Consider the following 9,945-nt stretch of genomic DNA (forward strand, 5'->3'; position numbering starts at 1 on the left):
TCCCATGGCTAATCTCCTTAATTTACACATCTTTGGACACTAAGGGACAATTTAGCATGGCCAACCTAACCTCCATGTATTTGTGGATTGTGGGAAGAAACTGGAGCACCCGAAGGAAACCCATACAGACACGGGGAGAACATGCAAACTCCACACAGACAGTCACCCAAGCCTGGATTCGAACCTGGTTCCCTGGCACTGTGAGGCAACAATGCTGACCATTGTGCTGCCGTGGAAGATAAGTTCCTTCAGAATTGTGCCCTAGGAAGGAGACACTAGTGGAGGAGGAAAGGAGAGGATTAAACTGATGGAGAAAGCCAATTGATGATTGATTCATTAAATGAGCATCGTCCTCTTATGAAAAAAAAGGTGTCTCTTTGTTTGGAAAGGTACCTGCAAAATTAATTGACAGGAAAAGATGAAATCGTCCATCAAGCATGTCGTATACAACAATGGCATCATGTAGGGTGAGACTAAACACTACCTAGTTTCCCCTTTGTTGGGCTGAATGGCCTCTCTTGTGCCATAAATTCGATGTAGGGTGGTCCGAGTTGGACAAGCACTGTGCAATCTCCTGGGAGAGGGAAAGAGACAAAATAAAAGCCCAAGGCCACTAAAAGAAAGACAGACTTACATTTATATAGCACCTTTCATGACCACAGAATGTCTCAAAGTGTTGTAGAGCCAATGAAACCAAAGCATGAAAGTTGTTTTTGAAAGGGTTTCTTTGAAAAAGGTGGTGGGGGGTTGGGGGGGTGGAATTACCAGTCAGGGGTGTCCTGTGTGCATCAGGATTAACCCCCATCCCCCAAATATGTCACCCCACCTCTTTGTTCCTTGCTGCCTGCTGTCCAAGTCTTGGTCCACTACAGTCTCGTTCTTTAATTCTCCCTCCTGGCTCGCAGGTCTACCACTGTCCTAAAATTCCTGTCTCTGGCAGCCATTTCTTTTCTTGCTGTGTCTCCTGAGCTCTGAACAGTGCCCACCATTGAGTTCTAGTGCTGCTGGGACAACTCGCGCTTCTAACCAATCAGAATACCCAGCAAGCAGCAGTCAAGGGTGAGACTTCCTGCTCCTCAGGCGACAGAAGGCCGACCCTTGACCTGTTTATCCCCCTCACTGTGGAAGAGGCCAGTTGGTCCGTTCAGAACCAACTTTCCTGCGGGAGTGGGGGGGGGGGGGGCAGGAGGAGGGGTTGTGGAGTCGTTGGGGGTTGCTTGGCAAGCAGTCCACTCCTCCCCTCCATTCCCACCTCCTAAAATCCAGCCCATAGTCACTGTTGTAATGTAGGAAACACGGCAGCCAATTTGTGCACAGCAAGCTCCAACAAACAGCAAAGTGATAATGATCAGATAATTCCGGATGCAATGAGTGTAAAAATATCCCTGTAAGTTCCTCTCTGGCATTGTTAGGTGATTGAAACCTGCCTCGGAGATCATGTGGACCAAGTATTATCCACAAAGACACTTCCCTTCTCTGATCTAATGCCACTTGTATTCTGACGTGATTTAATGCCACTTGTGTCTCTGCATTACTTAACAAAAATAGGTTTGCACTTTGAAAACATTGCCCTTTTAAATCTAGCTGGCAGTGAATTCATCCAACCCACACTCACACAGATCAATGAATCCCATTTTCAGATTTGAAATGCTAATCTGCCACTGATTGAAATAACTTAAATAACTAACTACAAGTCCATCCGGCGTAAATATCACAGTCGCAGTAAGTTCTTTAACTGGAAAATTACAAGCTGAGAAACGCTTGCCACGATTCAGTCAAACGTGACTGCAAATTATCGACACAGATATTGTTCAGCCCTTTGCTGAGATCCATTCTCTGGTTATTCTGTAACATACTGCCTCACAGGGCAATAGAAAATGGACCTGTTTCTGCCATTCCACATACAAAAGCTGCGGCTTTCAGTTAGAACCCTGTTAGTCCATTGGAAATTTCATTGCATATTCCCTCCCCACCCCCGTCTCCCGTTTAAATTCAGCTCCTCCTCGATTGCAGTGCTCAGCTGAGACCCAGGTCGGGCAAATCAGGCGCCTGGCTAGTCAGCCGTGGCATGTTTCACGTGAGGGAGGGTGGGGGGAGTGGGGTGGGGGGGTGGTGGTGGGGGCGAGATCACAATTGTTGTGCAGCCGGTACTGTCGTGAACCACACTGATTTACAGTGTGATTCACGCCACACAAATGCTAGGCAATGACCATCACCAATAAGAGACACTCTAACCACCGCCCCTTAACATTCAATGGTGTAGCCATCACTGAATCCCCCCACTGTTAACATCCTCGAAGTTACCATTGACCAGAAACTCAACTGGACTCACCACATATACAGAGGCTGGGAATACTGCGGCGAGTAACTCACCTCGTGACTCCCCAAAGCCTATCCACCATCTGCAAGGCACAAGTCAGGAGTGTGATGGAATATTCCCCACTTGCCTGGATGGGTGCAGCTCCAACAACACTCAAGAAGCTTGACACCATCCAGGACAAAGCAGCCCGCTTGATTGGCACCACATCTACAAACATTCACTCCCTCCACCACCGATGCTCAGTAGCAGCAGTGTGTACTATCTACAAGATGCACTGCAGCAATTCACCAAAAATCCTTAGACAGCACCTTCCAAACTCATGACCACTTCCATCTAGAAGGACAAGGGCAGCAGGTGCATGGGAACACCACCACCTGCAAGTTCCCCTCCAAGCCACTCACCATCCTGACTTGGAAATACATCGCCGTTCCTTTGCAGTCGCTGGATCAAAATCCTGGAATTCCCTCCCCAATGGCATTGTGGGTCAACCCATAGAGCATGGACTGCAGCGATTCAGGAAGGCAGCTCACCACCACCTTCTCAAGGGCAACTAGGGATGGGCAATGAATGTTGGCCAGCCAGCGACGTCCACGTCCCACTAATGAATTTTTAAAAACCACTGATTTACGGGGCCGAAATGACAGTCATTTTTGGGAAAATTGCACCCTGGCTCTTCATGGATACGTGGCCCAGCTGATCCCCTGGACCGGTTTCAATTGCCTGGGGGAGTCAAGGCACTTTACAGCCAATGAAGTATTTTTTGAAGTGAAGCCACTTGTGCAATGTAGGCAACACGATGGCCAACATGCGCACAGCAAACTCTCACAAACAATGACCAGATAATCTATTTTTGTAATGTTGGTTTAGAGATTAAAGATTGGCCAGGACACCCGGGGAGAACTCCTCTGCTCTTTTACGAGATAGTGCCATGGGATCTTTTACATTCACCCAAATAGGCAGATGAAAGCCTTGGCTTAACATCTCATCCAAAAGAAGGCACGTTCAACAGTGCTGTACTCCCCCAACACTGCACTGCAGAGTCAGCCCTGAGTTTTTTTGTACACTAGCCGTGGCTAAGAGGCTCAAGCATGCGAGAAGTGAGTCAGCACTTGTTACATTACTGCAGTTGGGCACCGTGACTAAGATAGCAGCGGCAGCCTACATCACCAAGTGATTGCTCCAGGTGAATCAGGTCTCATTTTGAATTATGCCAGCCACAATTTGACAATACATACACTTTAGTAGTAAAAGCATTGTCACTATCAGCAGGAATCCATTTGGGGTGTCCGCACTATATCACAGGCGTTCTGGCAGCAGTAACAGAGTCTGTTGCGCTATACAAGAAGATCTCTGCGTTGGTAAAGGGCCATGATAAAACTGCATTGGATAATGATGAATATTTTTCCACACTTGTTGCTCAAGAGCTGAATATCACTGTTGATAAAGTGTATGAGCCTGCAAGGAAAATTGATGAGAATGACACTTCTCAACTCTCTTCACATTGTCAAGAAGTACAGAGTTCAGTATGGTTTGAGTTTTAAGGAGAGGCTGGATAGACTGGGACTTTTTTCCCTGGAGCGTCGGAGGCTTTGGGGCGATCTTATAGAGGCCTATAAAATAATGAGGGGCTTGGATCAGCTAGATAGTCAATATCTTTTCCTAAAGATAGGGGAGTCTAAAACTAAAGGGCATAGGTTTAAGGTGAGAGGGGAGAGATACAAAAGGGCCCAGAGGGGCAACTTTTTCACACAGAGGGTGGTGAGTGTCTGGAACAAGCTGCCAGAGGCAGTAGTAGAGGCGGGTACAATTTTGTTTTTTAAAACACATTTAAACAGTTACATGGGTAAGATGGGTATAGAGGGGTATAGCCAAATGCAGGCAATTGGACCATATCCCTAGCTTAGTGGTTAACAAAAAGGATGGCGTGGACAAGTTGGGCCAAAGGGCCTGTTTACATGCTGTAAACCTCGATGACTATGAGATGCATAGAGATCAAACATCGGACTGGGAGCATAGTTAATGTAGAATATATTCAACACAACCTTCCAGAAGAGCTTGCCTTGGAGGTGACCAAGACCACGTTTGAAAAGTTACCAGAGCATATTAAAGAATTTGCCTGGAGCATGCATTTTTTAAAAGATTAAGAGAAACCCAAAAGTTCAAATCAATGGACATTCGCATGTAACTATTTATTTTAAATAAAAAAGTTCACTAAGTGCTAAGAAAATAACTTCAAGAGTACTTTTTTGGCTGAAAACGCTTTGGGGTGTGTTTATTTCAGTTGTGACGATACTGTGCCTTTAAGAAACGTACTTGGTAATGTTTTCTGTGCAGGGTCTGTTGTAGCAGTTTATTTTTTGTTATCTAAGCTGCTCTGTCTGTATCCATGATATGGAGATACCAGTGTTGGACTGGGGTGGGCACAGTAAGAAGTCTCACAATACCAGGTTAAAGTCCAACAGGCTTTTTTGGAATTATGAGCTTTTGGAGTGCTGCTCCTTCATCAGGTGAGTGACTCACTTGAGGAAGAAGCAGTGCTTCAAAAGCTTATGATTCCAAATAAACCTGTTGGACTTTAACCTGGTGTTGTGAAACATCTTACTGTCTGTATACAGCAGCACTGTGTTGTTACTGCAGCAGCATAATTGATCTTAATTGTTACAATGTTTGTTTTACTCTGGATTAATGCTGTTGTGTTGTTTTTAATGTGTTTCCCTGGGAATTTGCAGAGTAGGGCTTGATTACGTTAATTGACAGGTAGGGTCGAATGATTGGGTAAAGCTTGGCTGACACAGAGAAATCAAGTGGAGTTACGTTTTAGATGTGACGTGGAGTTGAGAGGGAGTGATGCCTCTCTTTTCCCCTTTCTGCAGTCTGGAGACTGGGAACTGCCAGAGACTATGTTTACTTCTCTGAAGCTTTGGTGTTTGAGGATATATCCTTCTCTGAAAACTGCTGTCCGGATCTCTGTCCAGAAGTGTTAAAAGGCTGGAAATCGAGCACGATGTGAGCATACTTGTTCTTTTGACAAATTAATTCTGAAGAAGAGTATATGCCTGTGGGGAATAAATTAGAATTATATAGATAGCTAGCTGTTAAGAATTATACTTTGTCATGTTTAAGTATTTTAATTGATAAAAGTTATGCTAATTCTTTTTGTTATATTCCAACTATGTTCTCAAATAAAGTTTGTTTCAATAAAAGCTTCCTAGTGGGTCATTGGAATCATACCTGGAGTGAAACACCTTATGTTAATCCAGAATCAAATGTAAAGGTTGGGGTCATAACATACCTTGGAGTTTCTGATCTGGTCCCTGACACAGTGCATCTATCCATCATGCTCATTGTTCTGATTGCTTTAGGTTCAACCGTGCAATGTCTTCACAGGACCTTGATTCAGCTTTCGTCTGCTTTGGCTCCATTCCACCTGTGGACCACAAGACCATAAGACATAGGAGCAGAATTAGGCCACTTGGCCCATCGAATTTGCTCCACCATGGCTGATATTTTTCTCATCCTCATTCTTCTACCTTTTCCCCATAATCTCTGATCCCCTTATCAATCAAGAACCTATCTATCTCTGTCTTAAAGACACTCAATGACCTGGCCTCCACAGCCTTCTGCGGCAAAGAGTTCCACAGATTCACCACTCTCTGGCTGAAGAAATTCCTCCTCATCTCTGTTTTAAAGGATTGTCCCTTTAGCTTGAAGTTGTGCCCTCTGGTTCTAGATTTTCCTACTAGTGGAAACATCCTCTCCACGTCCACGCTATCCAGGCCTCGCAGTATCCTGTAAGTTTCAATAAGATCCCCCCTCATCCTTCTAAACTCCTACGAGTACTGACCCAGAGTCCTCAACTGTTCCTCATATGATAAGCTCTTCATTCCAGGGATCATTCTTGTAACATGTAAAAAAGTAATTATAGCCTCTGGTGATACAATTATGTAGCTTTAACCTGGTGTTGTTAAACTTCTTACTGTGTTTACCCCAGTCCAACGCCGGCATCTCCACATCATGGATACAATTATACACGAGTGTTCCTTACTATCCTTTTAGTCCAATTCATCACTATCTAAAAGATGAAAGGACTTGGTAGTTTACAGCACCAATCATAAACCTCAAAATGTCCCAAAGTGTTTTACAGTCAATTAAGTACTTTTCAAATGTAGTTACTCTTTAATGCCAATTCGCACGCAGTCTATGTTAGTGATGCTGGTTAGGGCTAAATATTGGTCAGGAAAAAGAAAACTTACTTCTCTTTGAAATGGTGTCATAGGAACAGGCACTTGGGTAGCACGGTGGCACAGTTGTTCGCACTGCAGCCTCACAGCGCCAGGGACGCGGGTTCAATTCCAGCCCTGGGTGACCATCTGTCTGGAGTTTGCACAGTCTCCCCGTGTCTGCGTGGGTTTCCTCCGGGTGCTCCGGTTTCCCCCCACTCTCCAAAGGTGTTAGGTTGATTGACCATGCTAAATTGTCCCTTAGTGTCAGGGGGATTAGCAGGGTAAACGCATGGGGTTGCAGGGATAGGGCCTGGGTGGAATTGTGGTCGGTGCAGACTCGATGGGCTGAATGGCTTCCTTCTGCACTGTAAGGATTCTATGATTCTATGAATTGAGAGGACGGACGAGGTCTTGGTTTAACATCACATCTGAAAGATGGCAGCCAGAATGTTACGGGCTGCTCATGCCGGCAGGACTTTCCCGTCCCGCTGCAGTGAATGGAGATACGGCTGGGTGCCAAATTCTCTGACCTCGCTGCAGAGGGATTGTGGCATGAACGGCCAGTAAGATTGCGCCCGACAGACCAGATTCTCTAACCTCTACCACAGCTGGGATTCTCTGGTCCCGCTGCAGTGAACGGAGATTTGGCTGAGCGCCAAATTCTCTGACCTCTCTGAAAGTTGAAAGTTTATTGATTAGTCACAAGTAAGCTTACATTAACATTGCAATGAAGTTACTGTGAAAATTGCCACACTCCGGCGCCTGTTCGGGTAGACTGAGGAAGAATTTAGCATGGCCAATGCACCTAAGCAGCACGTCCTTCAGATTGTGGGAGGAAACCGGAGCACCCGGAGGAAACCCACGCAGACACGGGGGAGAACGTGCAAACTCCGCATGGACAGTGACCCAAGCCGGGAATCGAACCTGGGTCCCTGGTGCTGTGAGGCAGCGGTGTTAACCATTGTTCCACCCGATAGCAGCAACTGGATGGCATCTCTGACAATTCAGCACTTCCTCAATGCAGTCCTGCCAATCAGCTCAGCACAGATTGTTTGCCCAAGTCCCTGAAGTGGGACTGGACCCCACAGCTGTCTGACACAGAGTGGGATTGTACCCCCTGAGCAACCCACACCTGTAACACCTATGTACACAGTAAGAGGGGGGGAACACGTGTATAGTATATTTTTTGATGGAGATAAACTGAATTAATGGCCAAGAAGCAGTTCACATTTCAACAAGTTGCATACAGAAAATCAGTCAGAGAACCATTTTGGCAATAAGGCAACAGGTCGAGTATCCTTCATTTGTAAATCTGGAAACCAAACACATCCAAAGGACACAATGTTTTGAACTGCACCAACCTTTAACATGGAAAGTCTAATTCTTATTCTGCACACTTTACTTTCCCAAAAGGAAAGAACAGTTCAGACAAGTATTCTTATTGCCCTGTTTTTACCATTTTTTCCTTCTGCGATGTGATTTCTGTGGTGAACTTCTGTGGAGAAAAGAAACTTATTATAGACAGGTACCCTATGTTTCATCAGGAGTAACTCTTCAAATGCAGACAATAAGAATAGAACAAAACTTATTCCAATTTAGAAATCAAAGAACGGATTTAATTAAGAAACATCATTACTCCAAGCATGGGGCCTCATCCTGGGCAAATCCAAGCTCCCCACAATGCTACACAGGTTCTTATTTATAGTGAGTCAGTTGGTCAGCTATTACATCATTCTGTAATTCATAGAATCATAGAATCCCTACAGTGCAAAAGGAGGCCATTCAGCCCATCGAGTTTGCACCGACCACACTCCCACTCAGGCCCTATCCCCGTAACCCCACATATTTACCTTACCCTAGCTAGTCCCTCTGACACTAAGGGGCAATTCAGCATGGCCAATCCACCTAACCCGCACATCTTTGGACTGTGGGAGGAAACCGGAGCACTCGGAGGAAACCCACCCATACACGGTGAGAATGTGCAAACTCCACACAGACACTGACCCAAGCCGGGAATTGAATCTGGGTCCCTGGAGCTGTTAGACAGCAGTGCTAACCACTGTGCCACCATGCCACCCAAACACTGTGCCACCATGCCACCCAAACACTGTTCCATCGTGCCGACCATTGGTTCCATGGTTTACTGGGTCAGCTGACCTTTACATATTGTTGCCACTGGTCACATTACATCCAATACAAAGTTGTCACTGGTTGCATTCTAATACCCTCTATTTATTATTCAGTGATACATCTTACTTTTCTAACCATTTTATTTACTTTAGACTATAGCTAGCTTTGTCTTTGGCTATTGGGATTGTAATGATGCACGGTCACAGACTTCGTCAGGAACACAAAGGATATTTATTAACAAGGATAAACTGTATAGAGGCCGGCAGGCCTCACCCATGGCTGCTCTGGAACACCCCACCGACTGCCCCAGTGTGACATATCTTCCACACGTCTTCAGACTGTCTTTTGCCCAAGAGAGAACCCCACCCCCTGGGATGATTACCAACTTCTGTCCTAAATAGTCCCTCTAACCAGGTTGCCCTTTTCTGCTGTGGTTTTGGATAAAGGATACTCAAGCTGTATAAACTTAGACACACACAACTGTGGCACTTGTAAATTAATTCTTTAGCAATGTAAAAAATGAAGAAGTGACAAAAATGCAAAAATAAAAGCAAAATGCTTTGATTTGATTTGATTTATGATTGTCACATGTATTAACACACAGTGAAAAGTATTGTTTCTTGCGCGCGATACGGACAAAACATACCATTCATAGAGAAGAAAACGAGAGAGTGCAGAATGTAGTGTTACAGTCATAGCTAGGGTGTAGAGAAAGATCAACTTAATGCAAGGTAGGTCCATTCAAAAGTCTGACAGCAGCAGGGAAGAAGCTGTTCTTGAGTCGGTTGGTATGTGACCTGCTGGAATCTGAAACAAAAACAGAAAATGCTGGGAAATCTCAGCAGGTCTGACAGCATCTGTGGGGAGAGAATAGATATGGAGATGCCGGCATTGGACTGGGATAAACATAGTAAGGAGTCTAACAACACCAGGTTAAAGTCCAACAGGTTTATTTGGTAGCAAACGCCACTCGCTTTCGGAGCGCTGCTCCTTCGTCAGGTGTGTGGGAGATTTCTCACTCCACCTGACGAAGGAGCAGCACGCTCCGAAAGCTAGTGGTTGAACTTCCACTCTGAAATTCTGGAGTGGAAGGTTGAACTTCCACTCCAGAATTTCAGCACAAAAATCAAAGCTGTGAGATGGGCAGCCCGGTGGCACAGTGGTTAGCACTGCTGCCTCACAGCACCAGGGACCCAGGTTCAATTCCCGGCTTGGGTCACTCTCTGTGTGGAGTTTGCACGTTCTCTCTGTGCCTGCATGGGTTTCCTCTCA

At 45.4% G+C, this 9,945-nt stretch overlaps 1 pseudogene; it reads left to right on the top strand.

Annotated features, from left to right (window-relative positions):
* Window positions 1-4,464, top strand: part of LOC144480002 (small ribosomal subunit protein uS10m-like) — a 91,336-nt pseudogene extending 86,872 nt beyond the window's left edge.
* The last annotated feature ends 5,481 nt before the right edge of the window (window positions 4,465-9,945 follow it).

This window comes from Mustelus asterias, chromosome 27 (assembly GCF_964213995.1).
Source record: "Mustelus asterias chromosome 27, sMusAst1.hap1.1, whole genome shotgun sequence".
NCBI classification, from domain to species: domain Eukaryota; kingdom Metazoa; phylum Chordata; class Chondrichthyes; order Carcharhiniformes; family Triakidae; genus Mustelus; species Mustelus asterias.